The sequence below is a fragment of the Coenobita brevimanus genome, chromosome 23 (genome assembly GCF_032717465.1).
Source record: "Coenobita brevimanus isolate Jiangsu-jjx chromosome 23, ASM3271746v2, whole genome shotgun sequence".
Taxonomy (NCBI): Eukaryota; Metazoa; Arthropoda; class Malacostraca; order Decapoda; family Coenobitidae; genus Coenobita; species Coenobita brevimanus.
This window is the reverse complement of record NC_136976.1, coordinates 55,384,090-55,398,949: the sequence shown is the minus strand read 5'-3', so window position 1 is coordinate 55,398,949 and position 14,860 is coordinate 55,384,090. Positions and strand designations below refer to the sequence as shown.

The 14,860-nt window shown below is 40.3% G+C and overlaps 1 protein-coding gene across 3 annotated transcripts in view; it reads left to right on the top strand.

Moving 5' to 3' along the window:
* The first annotated feature begins 4,750 nt into the window (after positions 1-4,750).
* MED18 (mediator complex subunit 18) overlaps positions 4,751-14,860 on the top strand; it is a 43,745-nt gene continuing 33,635 nt past the window's right edge. For all 3 annotated transcript variants that reach the window (XM_080267288.1, XM_080267287.1, XM_080267286.1), the window contains exon 1: positions 4,751-4,884. The gene's annotated coding sequence lies outside the window, so the exon portion shown is untranslated. The remainder of the gene's footprint in view (positions 4,885-14,860) is intronic.

The following is a 14,860-nucleotide window of genomic DNA, read 5'->3' as shown; positions in this document are numbered from 1 at the left end:
GTAGCGTGGATCCGGGTGTGTCTGGGATATGCCTGAGGGGTGTATTCAGCGACAAAAGACACTTCTGGGATGTGCTGGGGTGATGAATACGGCTGGGTGTGGCTGTGGTTATCAGGTGCCCTTTGTTTTCCTCTGATATACTGTATTATGTGCTCTCACGATGTAATGTATTATACTGTAATGAATGGATATGAAACGCATGCATGCATTCATATACCTCATAATGCATTTAGATTCTTTATTTATCACAGTGTGCGGGCCCCAACACCAGATAGAAAGAGAGAGCATTGTTGCCGAAAAACAAGTAGGTATGGGTGGCTAGAGTAAAGCAAAGAGAGTTACACTGGTACAAACATGTACATGATACAAACATGTTACTTAGTGGTAACACGATAAAAACAGTAATACGATTATCAGAAGACCAAGAAAAAACAGAATGAATACTGAGCAATAGCTAACAAAGACAAGCAAGGCGTAGGGATTATACCGGTATAAATTACCAGAATGTTTTAATTGTCAATTAGACTCAATATTCTCTCTCTCTCTCTCTCTCTCCCGTATATATATATATATATATATATATATATATATATATATATATGAGAACGGTGATGGTTCGACCCCTCTTCAGAAAAATGTCAAAATACAGATAATATCAGCAACTACAACTTCTCAGTGCTAGAATGTAGCCCTATCCTTTGGCTAATAAATGCTCAGCATTCAGAAGTTTACTTTTTTTGTTTTTATGATCATGGATGTTAGGAAATAGAGGTATCTAAAAGACTAAAACGGCCGAAGCATCCCTCATTGTCGAGATGGTTCGGCCACATACCGGTAATACTCATGGTAAAACTTAGTCAAATCGTATAATAATAATACGATGTAGATAAACTCCTCAACAAGAATTAAGTAATGCAAACACATTTGATTGCATATAACAAAAAAACAAACAAAAAAATACTATAAACTAAACCAGATATCCCTGATTGTTTATGTTTTACTAAAAAAAAAAGGTAACTAATTTTATGAATAATTGATTCTCTCTCTCTCTCTCTCTCTCTCTCACACACACACACACACACACACACACACACACACACGCTAAGTATAGGAATGGCGCAGGTTCAAACTGGTGTCTCGTCCTGTAAGGTATAGGAGCATTTTCACAAAAACAATCGCAAAGCTTAGTTCTAAGCTTATGAACTAAAAGACCTTCGTTATTCAAGTGCAAAACTACCTGCAAAGTCTTGCCATCCTTCGCAAGAGTCGCAAAATCGAACCGCAAAAATATCGATTTTGTTCTTTCATTCATCTCTATCAGTCATAACTCCAAAATAAAACGGCTTACGTGAGCGTACTATACGCCAAAAAGCTACCTGTCAAATGTAGATGTTTCATTTCATGTTTAGAAAAGCATTCACGCTACGGTTCACGAGTTATGCCCTGAAAACCGCATCGCGGTCACCCGTAAGTACGCCATTTTGCACATTGTTGGTTAGCTACAGCTCGCCTCCAGTTAAAGAACGTACCAAAACACTTCTTTTAACGGGAAGGCACCCTCGTTTAAGTCTTCCAGTGCGCTATGCATGTAACAATCCAAATGTAACACTTGCTTTATGCATAATTATACTTTTCTAGAAAACAAAGATTTTCTTCTAAAATGATTGTTAAGAAGTAGGAACGGCAAAAGTCACAGATAAGAGATGCAAAAATCACAGACACAAGAGAGCATCCAGGATGGAAGGAGATTTGGAGACCTACACCTGTTACTACATTCCACCAGCTACAAGTTTGTGGCTAAAGTGTGGAATGAAGTAATGGGAATAGGTCTCCAAATCTCCTCTCATCCTGAATGCACTCTTGTTTCTGTGCTCTTTTCATCTCTTATCAGTGCACTTTTGCCATTCCTACTTCTTAACAATCATTTTAGAAGAAAATTTTTGTTTTCTAGCACATATATATCTATATATATCTATATATCTATATCTATCTATCTATCTACCTATCTATCTATCTATATACAGTATATGAATGACAGCATGTGTGTGTGTGTGTGTGTGTGTGTGTGTGTGTGTGTGTGTGTGTGAGAGAGAGAGAGAGAGAGAGAGAGAGAGAGAGAGAGAGAAATGGCATGCCTGTGAAATGTGAGATGAGGGAATTCTGGGCAAAATATGTTACAGTAAATCAACATGTGTCCAAATCTCAAATGTTACCGGTACGGAGCCACTGTTCTATCTATCCATCTATTGCCAGACGCCTCAATCCCGTTTGGGTGGCCACAAATAAATCGCCTCCAAGTCGCCCTGTCCCCCGCCATTTCACTGCTCTGCTCCCAACTCATACCCCCCTCTCTCATATACCTCTCCACCCCATCCCTCCATCTCATCCTCGGCCTCCCCCTCCCTCTTCCCCCCTCCACCTCACTCACATACACTCTCTTCGTCAGTCTTTCACCCTCCATCCTCTCCACATGGCCAAACTTTACTGATGCTTTTATGGGCGAAAATGGTCTCCCTTATAATTCCTCCCCAAGGTCATCAGTAGATGTACCACCATTATGGTGATTTCGACCAATGTTTATATAGCCTAGTATTTTTAAAAATTAAGGATTGGATGATGGATGGATGGAAGAATACCTTCATTTATCATCTCCCATAAGTTAAGGCAAAGCCTCTCTTCCTCCTGGGACACCATCAATAAATATATCTATCTAACTATCTATAAATTCATATTAGATGGTTTTTATCATAGGGTGCATTTGCAGGACGAACAAAGAGTGCAAAATCTTCCCCCGTCACTAGTTTTTTCTTCAAGGACCAATACATTATTTGTAAATGATATAATGACTATTTTTTTAGTACAAAAGCATTCAATTGCATGAGGAAACTGAAAAAAGGGGGAATAGAGCATGAGTATATATTAGAAAATATTAATTTGGCTAACTACAGGGGGTAATTTACAGTATACATACCGGTACGTCATCAACTTGGATGCACAGCCCAGACGAACAAGGTAGACTATCTCATTACACCTTGCTGACGAAAACAGAGCTACGCAACAGAAGTACACAGAATTTTGGAAGGAATTAAAAGTTTTTATCATATCTGGAATTACCAATACATGGGAAATTCAATTCTGAGCTCGTGTAGCCTACAAGAATGGACTGAACAAGAAAGGAAGGAGTGTTATGGTGGAAAAAGTAATATGACTGGTGAAGATCCGTACTTGATATTCGTCTAGTGACTGGGATATGCTGCCTGGGATACGTTACCCCGGCATAGTTAATTATTTGATATTCTAACCAAGCCCATACAGCCGATGATCTGAAAGTGAGAGAGAGAGAGAGAGAGAGAGAGAGAGAGAGAGAGAGAGAGAGAGAGTCTTGAAGCTGATAGTCAAATGGTTTATCCTGGGGGGTGGGGGCACTGCGTACCGTAAATTATAATAATGTATGGTATGTTGACTGGTCCAAAACTTGAAATTGGGGGAAGGGGACAGTGGGGAGACCAATGTAACTGACGGTTGGTTTCCTCAGGCCCCTCCACAGCTGACTGAGGTCATCAGCCTCTGGCTGAGCGACTGTTATTTCAAGTGTGTTACCATGACGCCCATTTAGGAAGATGATCGTGGAACACTAAGATGCAAGAAAAAGAACAGTTTTACTTACCTGTGAAAAAATGAGCTGAATAGATCCTGATAATAATTATTTTTCCTTTGAGATTCTGGTTCTGCCGAGCAAGTCATACAGGCATCTCAGGACCGTAGCCAGACTTTTCGAAATAGGAGAAGAGGGGGAAGATCTTTTCTGCTGAATCTGGACTTGCATAGCAGCCGGTGGTCAAAAGTCTGCTGCAGTGGCCAGTGGGGGTCTAGGTGTATGCATAATCGAAGCTGAGAAGTAGCACAAACTTCTGAACGACGGAGAGTGACTCTTTTTGCACTTATATGAAAGCACAAAGCATGAAAAAGTAAACCTTTAGGCAGTCAGGGGGTCGTCCGACCCCCTGTCCCCTCGCAGCACCGGCCTGCCTTAGTTGTTTTAAAGTGTTTTCGCCCTGATTTCGGACTACCTTCGGTAACCTGTAGTGTTTCACTCGATCCTTCTTATTATGGCAACTATGGACGTTGCAAAAACACACAATTTTTCAGGCAGAGAGTTAGTTGGCGTGCTGTATACCCTGCCATGGCGTACCTCACGACTGATGTCACGTAAAAACTCTCGTTCGGGCAATGGATGCATGAAATGGTCTTTCTGATTATGTGATGAACTCGGAAAGTGTATAAACTTTTGGGAGAAATGTAGATATGCCTAATGTATGGGGACTACAGTAAAGGAAATATGATTTTAAAAGTCTCACATACAGAATGAAAGCCTCTGCTATCAAATGAGATGTTTTAAATTTGGATCTAAAACCACACAATTCAGTGAGCTTCTTACCTTATAAATAATGTGGAAATAATATATACTTCCCTCCTATTTCTTTCTGTTCATACGACAAAACTGAATATCTGTGTTTTACTTGCTTAAACTTAACTTGCATTTGATTAGAATCGGGTAAATTTGAGTATTTTGCGTAGTTTCATTATTTGTTTCTCGTTGGTGAATTTGGGAAATTTGGGTACATTTTGGTAGTTGAGTCATTGAGTGGAAGCGGTACTTTGCGGCAAAATATAAGCCTGTCACTGGCTCACTGGCTCAAGATTATCAAGTGGAGCTGCGGACTGTCTGCACATAACTGGGGAAGAAGAATTTATTCAACTCGGGAAGTTGCGTGTTATACTCTAACTGGCCGCCAGCAGATCTGCATTGAACTAGCGCTATCCATAACAAGAACTACAAAAGTGACGAGCCTGCGACTTATTTGTTACAGTATTATATTGGTGGTAAGTGGTGGCGGCCATCATCCACTCAGTTGATGTAGTGCTGCATACTTCTTCGTTCTTCCTTGACCTTTATCATTCTTTTTCTGTGTGTGCCCTCGTCTCTTCCCATGTCTCTCGTCTTTCCTGTCACTTATTATTTTTCTTTCCTTCTCAGGTGGCCTTACATTGAGTGACAAGCCTAATGGTTTCCTGTAAGCAAGGAAACCATTTACAATGCTGGGTGACAGCCCCATTACCAACCCATTCATGTTGTGTTCCCAACATGTTATTAACTGGGTTGGTGGAGGGTTAGTGTCCCTTTATGTAAAATACCTCAAAGATGGCCACCCATTATGGGATCATGATGTCTGTAGATAGATAGAGTATTATATATAAACTACATATTGCATTTATTGTAGGTATTAAATCAAGGGATAATCTTTGGACGAAAATTTGGTGTTATTTTACAAGTAGACAATGCATGGTTCAGGAATATTAGCACCATTAACGTATAGTATATTCCCTAAGGATGATAATGAACCCCCATAACCCCATTCAGGTATTGATATTTTCAGAGATAATGAATTTAATTTCAAATTCTGAAAAAGCCTACCTTGGATCTTCACTCGGCCACACCATGTAACAAATGCGTGTGTTTGTATGTGGGTTTCTCTTCCCTTCGACGGCACATGTATCTGGTAGATCTGTATCACCCACTCATAGACATACTTTAGGTCACGTGGTGGTATCCTGCTAATGAATTTGAAGCACGGTCCTTGATTCCTTGTGGATGGGAAATTCAAATCCTTCTTTGTATGGCCTCTGAAGAAGAAAGACTTGCTGTGTGGCTTGGGTGTGTATTGATTATTTACGGTTGATTAAGCATTTCCACTCGGAACTGGAGGAGGCTATTGAGTTTTTTAGAAAACACGATTTATTACCTTTGGAAGTTTATTGCCCAGATTGTCAGGAACCGTGTAAATTTAGAAAAGACAAACATCAGTGGTACTGTGGTCGGCACAAAAATTACACAAAAACCAAGGAACGATCTAGTGTAGTTTTTGTGTTTCTGACTATAAAGGAACTTTTTTTGGACAACACATGCCTTTTGGCTTGGCAAATTGTACTGTTCATAAACCATTGGATTCAGAAGTTCTGTAACCACGATGTTATTATCACGTGTTTAAAGTGGTCGGCAAAGATGAGCGTGGACTGGCAAAGCTTTTGCTCAGAAGTGACTCTTTCGTGGCTACAGAACCAGCCACCCCTCGGGGGACCTGGCATTAGATGACGACAACCCAGATGACCCTCATTCTGGACCATCTTGTCTCTAAGATAAGCATTCCCCTAGGATAGGTTTGGTGTGTTTGGTGAGGTTAGGTTAGGATTCTTTGATTAGGTTTGGTTAGGTCTGTTTGATTTGCTTGGGTTAGGTTTGGTCTGTTCGGTTATATTAACCGGTGGTGCAGTATATTTTTCTAGTGGTTTTTGATGTGATTTGAGTTGTTTTTTATTTCATTTTTTATTGGAAAATGCTTCATTTCACCTACTTGTCCAAAGTTCATGATTGGAAAAGAGGGGAAATGAGGCATTTCCGACAAAAATGAAGGTCAGAAACATTCGTATCGCATCATAAACTACCAGAAAAATATATTGCACTACCTGGGGGGTGTATTGTTCATTTATAAAAATTTTCCTAAATTTTTGGGCAATCATCTCCCTACGTGTCAAGTGGGGTTGGTGGAGGATTAGTGACCCTCCCTGTAAAACAATTAACTCTAAGCCCCTGGCCACCCTGTTTGGGATACATGGAGTCTGGCAATGAATGAATGAATGAAACTAAAAGGTTACTAATTGTTCCAGTTTCTTCACAGAGTTCTTTCACTATAGTGCTGAATATTTCTGACTGTGGTACAGTACTTTGTATTTGCAACAGTGTTACTTGTTAATGAGAAGAGCATTTTGTATAATAACCATACCTGAATTCTTATCATGCTGTTCCCATGGCCTTTTTGACATGTTATAAACAATCAAATCTTTGTTGTCATTACATGATTTTAAACAGAAGGCATCATTACATGTTACCGAATCCATGCATTGCATTTGTATCCTTTCCTTTCGTGGTAGGATAGGTTTGATCAGGCTAAATTAAGCTAGGTTAGGATGGTAAGATAGAATGGGTTAGGTGGGATAAGTTAGGTAGTATTGGTTAGATTAGATCTAGGTGAGGTAAGGATGTGTTTAGTTAGGTTGCATTGGTTTTCGGAACGGTTAATATAAGATATAATCGCAAGTTTCATAGATGAGGTGCATTAGTGCTCTTTTAAATTTATAAACATGTAACAGATCCATTCATCCATGGTGTCTGTTGATGATGTATACAAAACCATAGCACTGGATTCCATTGAATTAAAAATGTACAGTATATTGATTTGCCTCACAGCTTTAAGTCAACTTTCTTTTTTGATGCTTCTTCTGCGATAGCTATACAGGGTGTTGTGGGGTGTCTAATGTGTACCTGTGCTGGCGGTTTGCTTATGCATCGTCCACAAAAAATATGCATTTTTGTTTCTTGATGGTGCATTATAGTCATTGGTGGTGATCTTTTGTTTTTGTTGGTGCATCATGGTTCTAATTTAACCAGTCAGAGGGCTGAAAGCGGGTCTGCTGTGTGTTTTAAAATATGGACGCAGTCAAGATCAAATCTGATGATGACCTAGAACAGGATTGGAAATTGGTCTCGTTAGGCTCGAGTGATATGGATTTAGGTTAGGTTAAGTAACATTTGGGTTGGGTAATGCCAAAAATTACCGGTACTTAAAATTCATTTGTTTCTGTTCAGGGCTGTGAAGTCTTGTTAGGCTCGAATGACTTGGATTGAGGTTAGGTTAAGTGGCATTTGGGTAGGGTAATGCCTAAAATTACTTAAAATTCATTTGTTTCTGTTCATGGCTGGGGAGTTGACTGTCGGAAGCATTATGGTGATGCTGGAGTCGGAGTCGGAGTCAGTAAAAAAGTCCTGACTCTGTCTCCGACCACCAGTATAGAAAGAAATTTTTAAGATGAAGGTAGATGCAATGTGGAGCTATTGCCTTTCGAATGACAGCTCCTTCATTTTTTTTCTTTTCTCTTATTTTCCACATTTCATTTAGGACTTGTTTGTTGTTCTCCTATTCTTCGTTTATGTTGAACATAAACATAGGTGCTGCCATCTGTCGACAGAACAACAAGAACAGAATGTAAACAGACACCACGATCAGCAGATTTCCCACTGAGAGAACATGTCTGGATAATTTCTCGATTCCAGAATTTAGAGGTGAGTTTCTTTAATTCGAAATTACTAGGAACGATATGGTTATACATTATAAAGGGGCATGGAGGCTTCTGCCATTGCCTGTAATCTATGAGGTGGGAATTTTTAGCATGTGCAGGTCAGTGAAGACCCATCATGGTAGGTTTATTGTAAAGAAAGTCTAAAGAGTCAGAGTCAGAGTCAGAGTCGGACACACAAGAAATCAAGGAGTCGTGTGTTTTGGGTACTGACTCCACAGCCCCGTTTCGGTATACAGTACTTTCACCATTAAGGAAAAAAAAAAAAAGACTAGGTTGGGGTTAATTATTACAACCCTTAACACCACACTGAAGGCCCCACAATATTCTGCTTATTTTTAATTTGCAGATAAAACATCACAGAAGAAAGTTGACTTAGATTTGTGTAACATGTTGATTCGCGCTATTATTCTGTTGGAATCTGGTGTTATAGTTTTGTAAACATTTACTGTGTCTGTGGCTGAAGAGAGAAGAGTGTAGTAGGAATGGTCTTTTTTTTTTTTTTTTTTTTTTTTTTAATGCTTAGAAGAAGGAACCAAAGGCCATGAGCCCTCAATATTACTGTTCCCTCCAAGAGAAAAACAAAATACAAGAGAGAGCCAAATTCAAGAACCAATCATTTCGAGATGCCTGGACACACTGCATTTGAAAGACTGGAGATCATAGGAAGCAGGCAATACAGACAGAGGGAGACAGTTCCAGAGTTGACCTGGTGCACAAATGAAGGACTGGGAGCAGTGGCCAACTCTTGTATTAGAAAGTTGGACAGAAAAGCGATGAGAGTTTGCTGCTAGATGGGTGCCACGTGCCCATCGTAGAGGTGGAGGAATGCAAGCTGACAGTTCAGAGAAGCTGTGACCATTGAAGTAGCGATAGAAAAGAGGTAAAGATGCAACAGTGCGGGAAGAGACAGGGGTTGAAGGGAGCCAGTAAGAAAAGGAGAGTTAATAAAATGAAAAGCCTTTGACTCCACCCTATTGAGAAGACCTGTATGTGGGGAACCTTCCCACACATGTGAGTTGTACTCCACAGGGGCAGATAGAACTCGTGTATAGAGTCAACAATTGTGCAGGGGTAAAGAAGGAATGGAGTTAGCTTAGGTATATGAGTGTTGTTAAATACCAGGTAATAAACTTTTCACAAATGAAGAACATTGTTACAACTACAAAATACATAGGATGATGTTAGTAAAAAAAAAAAAAATGGTGATTGGTAAGCTCCCCTCTGGTGATGCCCAGGCTGTAACTTTACAGTCTTTGGTAATTTTTGTAAAGGACCACTCACTCAGTGTGGTGCTGCATTGGGTGTCTGCCCTTTCCTCTCTTCCTTCCTCTTCCGTCTTTCTTTCCTTCATTCTTTCCTCTTCCTTCTGCCTGTGGGTGACTTTACACTCCCTCATACTGGAATGTGTTTCTTTCCTTCATTCTTTCCTCTTCCTTCTGCCTATGGGTGACTTTACACTCCAATTTATATGTTTTTTTCCTTCATTCTATCCTCTTCCTTCTGCCTATGGGTGACTCTACACTGAGTGACAAGCCAAATGGTTTCCTTTATACCAGGAAGCCATTTACTGTGCTGGGTGGTAACTATATAACCAAATTATGGCACCTTGTAGTTTAGTGGGTATTGAAGGTCAGATTGAGCCTGTATAGGTTTATATCCAAGGGGTTGTTGGGGTTTATTGCTCATGTTATGCCACTCAGGGATGAGTGAGGCTGGTCACTCTTATCTTGAATGTCAGGACCAACTTGCCTAATCCCAGGCTCCTTTGCTCCTCATAGGGCAATATAGCCTATATAGGATTGGATGATGGATGGATTAAATTGGATATTTTTGCAGTTTTGGCCCATCCTCTTCGATGCCATAATTTTTTTTTTTCCCTTTCATATCTGAATCGTGTGATTTTTACCATTTCCCTCAGAAATAACCAGTTTTTGAGATATCTCCATTCTGGTATTTCCCAAACTCCTGTCAATAAGGGGGAACCTGTGGGAAATTGTCTTTTTTGGGGGTGGATTTTTTTTTTTTTTTTTTTAAATTCAGTGCCCCAACATTCTGTTCTTGTGTGTTCTGTGACATTTTCTAATCAAATTAGAGGGGTCTTCACCATGGCTTTTTCTTTGGAAATGCATCTTTATGGAGGTTTTATGATCAGCTTGAAAATTACTTCTTGTAAACATGGTTTGTGGATCTGGATCTTGTGTGAACTACTGTACTTTAAAGTGATTTCTGATTGTGATGCCCTTTTTCTAGTTTCCTTGAATGAGTCAATCATGTAGCTGAGAGAAGCATGACTAAACCCAAGCTTCACCCTCAGACGATCAATGATGACCTGGACGCACCCTGGGTGTGCTAGGCATTACCCAACTTGCTCGCTGTGATAACTCGCAGTTGTAAGGACACCTTTTCAAACATGATGCCATTGTGTGAAAGATGTGTTCCTGTGCAGTGGGACATACAGGTTTTCCTCTCTTAACACGGTTTGCTGTAGCACGATATTGCTCTAACATAGCACGATTTTGTGGAAGGAAATCAACATTTTAACTCGGGCACTGTTAGCGTAACTCGGTAATTTGAATCTTGAGTCGAGCTGAGTCTCTCAAGGAATTCTTCTTTGACAGCGACCCTTCCCTTGCAAGAGGTAATGACGTGATTAAGCAGATTGTTGATGCAGTCAGTGTCTACAATCTTATGCACATTGACCGAGTAAACTGCCGTAAACAGTCACTGATCACTCGTTACTTCGCCAGACAAGCTGCCGCTGATCTATAGCAAGAGGATATCCAGCGACAGCAGGATGAAGAAGCTATGAAGGACCTAGAAAGTGATGTTTGGAGTGTTGCTAGTGCAATAGACTTTGATGGATTTTAGTGTTTGTTCTCACCCTTTACCTCATCTCCGGTGATGTGTGTCTGCTCTTCTCCTCACATAAGGTACAGTACAATAAATAAAAAAGTCCTGTATTGACCCATGTATTTCTTATAACGATATTAATGCTTTTAGGAGGTTTAAATTGGGGGGTGAAGTGCTTGAAAGGGTACAGTAGGGAAGAAAGGTTGCTGGTTCTTTGAAAGCAGTGATAAGAAACAGGGAAGTGAGCATGGAAGTGAAAAAGTTACTACACGGCAGTATTGTGATACCAACTTTAACGTATGGAAGTGAAGCTTGGACGTTGTTGGAAGGACACAAGTCAAGAGTGAGAGCAGTGGAAATAAGTTATTTAAGAGGAGCCTGTGGAGTCACATGGAGAGACAGGCTGACGAATGAGGATATAAAGGAGCGTTGTGGTGTGGATGCGGATGTGATAGGAAGCGTTATGAGGAACACACTGAGGTGGTTTGGCCATGTGGAGAGAATGGAGGGTGAAAGACTGACGATGAGAGTGTATGTGAGTGAGGTGGACGGGGGAAGAGGGAGGGGGAGGCCGAGGATGAGATGGAGGGATGGGGTGGAGAGGTATATGAGAGATGGGGGTGTGAGTTGGGAGCAGGGCAGTGAAATGGTGGGGGACAGGGCGACTTGGAGGCGATTTGTTTGTGGCCACCCCAAACGGGATTGAGGCGTCTGGCAATAGATAGATAGATAGAAATTGGGGGGTATAAAAAAATTTTGCACCACGAGGGGGGAAAAGTGGACTTTGGGCAGGGGTGCGGAAGGAAATAGGGGTTTTCAAGAGTCCCCGTAACGCGATATTTGCCTAATGCGAGGTCGGTGTGGAAACAAATGTCTGTGTTAGGGGAGGAACAGCTGTATGTTCAACATTGGAATCAAAATAATGCAGCAGACCTTGAGATTTTCCGTGGTCACAGGGTTATTCCTAGTGAAGTAAAGTGTCCAGAGTGCAATAAGGCGTGCTGGTACAACAAGAATGAGTGCTGGATTACCACTTTCTCATTAAGGCAGCAGTATTGCATCAGTTGCTGTCCGAATCACTTGTCCACCAGACTGCCGGTGTCTCTGTTCCAACCGAATTGGATGGGCATGCTGAAGGAGCAGTGGCTGTCCTGACTTGAAAGACTTTCAAGGCTAGGTTTTGTGGTGGTTAGGATGGATAATGTCATTGTGGGGGTTAGGGAGTTGAAACTTCTCCCCATTTAGGTGCCCAGTTTTGATACTCTTCAGTTTTTCTGATGTTTTTTCAGGTTTCAGTTGACTTGTGATGGTTAGTTTTGTCAGAAATAGCTACCTTCTATTGCCAGGGGAGGGGGGAAGGGAGAGGAGAAAAATGGCAAAATAAGTCATATGAAAAATACCATAAGAAATATTTGAAGCACATGAAAATCCTTCATATAAACTTGAAGTCATATTACAAATAAAAGAATGATGTTAAAAAAAAAAAAAGATGTTACTGACAGAAACAAAGCCAGGTCGCACTGATCACTTAAAGAAAAAGAGAAAACCTTTTCAGGACTGTTGATAACTGCTGATGGTTGCGAGCCATTTGGCTCCTAAGGTTTCAGATTTACGAGCCAAATAAATTTTTAGTAGCCAAGCTGACTATGAGGCGAAATATTTTACGAGCAATAAATACCGGTATATATATTTATTTACACATTGTGATGATTAGAATCTTATAATGAGGTTTTAAACATTCACAGTGGCGACAAGGAAAGACTTAATAATCAGTCACAACGTGCTTTTTTGTTCATTTAAGTGAGATTTACTTATTTTGTAGTTTACTGGGTTTTGAAGTGGATGTATTTTCTCCTCGCCAAAAAGCGACTTGCATGTAAAATTTGTTCGCCGAAGGGAAAAAATACTCGCATTTGTGAGTTGTGGCTCGCCAAACAAGAGCCCTGCTTTTATGATGGAAATACAGTCTTGATAAAAGTGAATCTTGACAAACCTGGTATTTTCGTTCAGTGCTTTAACTCATAATGACCCTGTGATGTTACCAGTTTGGTCTGTGATATTTTCTCATAAAATTATTGGGGTCATTTTGGCATTTCCTTTGGAAATGTGTCTGTGGGTGTTAAACTCTTTGAAAGCAGTGATAAGAAATAGGGAAGTGAGCATGGAAGTAAAAAAGTAGCTGCATGATAGTACAGTAAATCCTCGATATAACGGACTTCAGTAGACAGGAATTCGTGTTTATCGGGATCAAGGATCTACTGGACTAAATCCTTCTACTGTTTATTGGAAAAAGTCCGATGAAGCCAGAAGCAGTCTGGACTGCCTGACCACTTCAGCTGTGTTCACCACAATAAGGTAAATAAAAGACTTGTTTATCAGTGTACAGTACAGTATTATTATTTATATTATACTGCACGTACTATCTTAAACTCTGTAGAAATGGACATTCTCTAAGTTACAGTGTAAGGTTTGTGGCTCAGATGTTGAGTTAGACTACCGATGAAAGGCTGATATTGTACACAGAATACAGTACAGTATTTGATTATTGCAGTGAATGTATAATACAGTACTGTTGTACCTTGATATATGATACCCCTAGATGTGATACCCCAGCTTAATGATAGGAGTAGAAGTATCATCCTACCAAGCCTGATGATGGCCAAACCCTGGTTCAACGATGGGTTTTGATTTTTTTTTACCTATTTTGTTATTTTAGACTAAAATTGTTTGTTTAGGTTGATTTATAAACTGTTTTTAGACATAGATTAATGTGTTTTAACCATAGGTGGTGTGAACATTGTTATTTTGGGGTACAGTTTACTAAGCTTGATTTTTTACAGACATATTTGGCGATTTTCGAATTTTATTTATTGGTTTTATTGATTTATTTATAGGTGTTAGGCTTAGGTTAGCTTCTTTTACAGCTGTTAGGCCATTTAGATTGGCATTAAATTTGTTTTTAGGCTCACTTGGGTGGGTTTTGGATTTGGTTGAGGGGGAAACCCAAGGCTAAAAAATGCATCCCATTACTTCACATGTTAAATCTACCCCAAGATACGATACCTCGCCTATCGAAGGGCATTTACCTAACCAGTTGCATCATTAAACCAGGGTATACCTGTACAGTACTGCAATAGACGTTGCCAGTTCTGGGTAAACATGGCAAGTGCACTCTGCCATGTACTTGGAAGCTTATTGGTATACAGACAGCTCCCATAGTGCGTGAGCTCAGAGTGCGCGAATTGCATAATACGCGAGTGACCAAAAGTAATAACCAAAAATCCTTGATTGTGCGAGTTTAGGCCACAATACGCAAGGCAGAGGCAAGGAGTGGCCCAAAACCGCTATTTTCCCTGACAACGCGACCCCCCCTCCCTGCACGACGCACCAATAGTGACTAGAGGCTCATGGGGAAGGTGCTCAAGAGGAGTCTACAGTAAGATCTCACCAATAACAACTTCAACAATAACTTTAAGTTAGAATAGATACTCAGTTTCTATAATAATGTTTGGATTCACTTGAATGACGGTTATTTCACGAATGCCAAGTTGTTATGCTACCAAGACGTCCATAACAAGATGAGGAATGAAACAGACAAACAAGAAGAGATGAAGGAAATTGCCGAAAATGTGAGCAGTAGCGAGGAGGAGATGGATAGATAGAAGTTGGTATATTGCTGGCCAACAACCAATGTGCCTCACGTGATGTTGAGTCTGGGCTGTTATTAGTCGGAATTTTGCTGACTTTTTTTTGCCACATGGTCAGTTTTCGAAAATGATTTTTTGAATAAATATTTTGGAGCCGTGCCTACTTA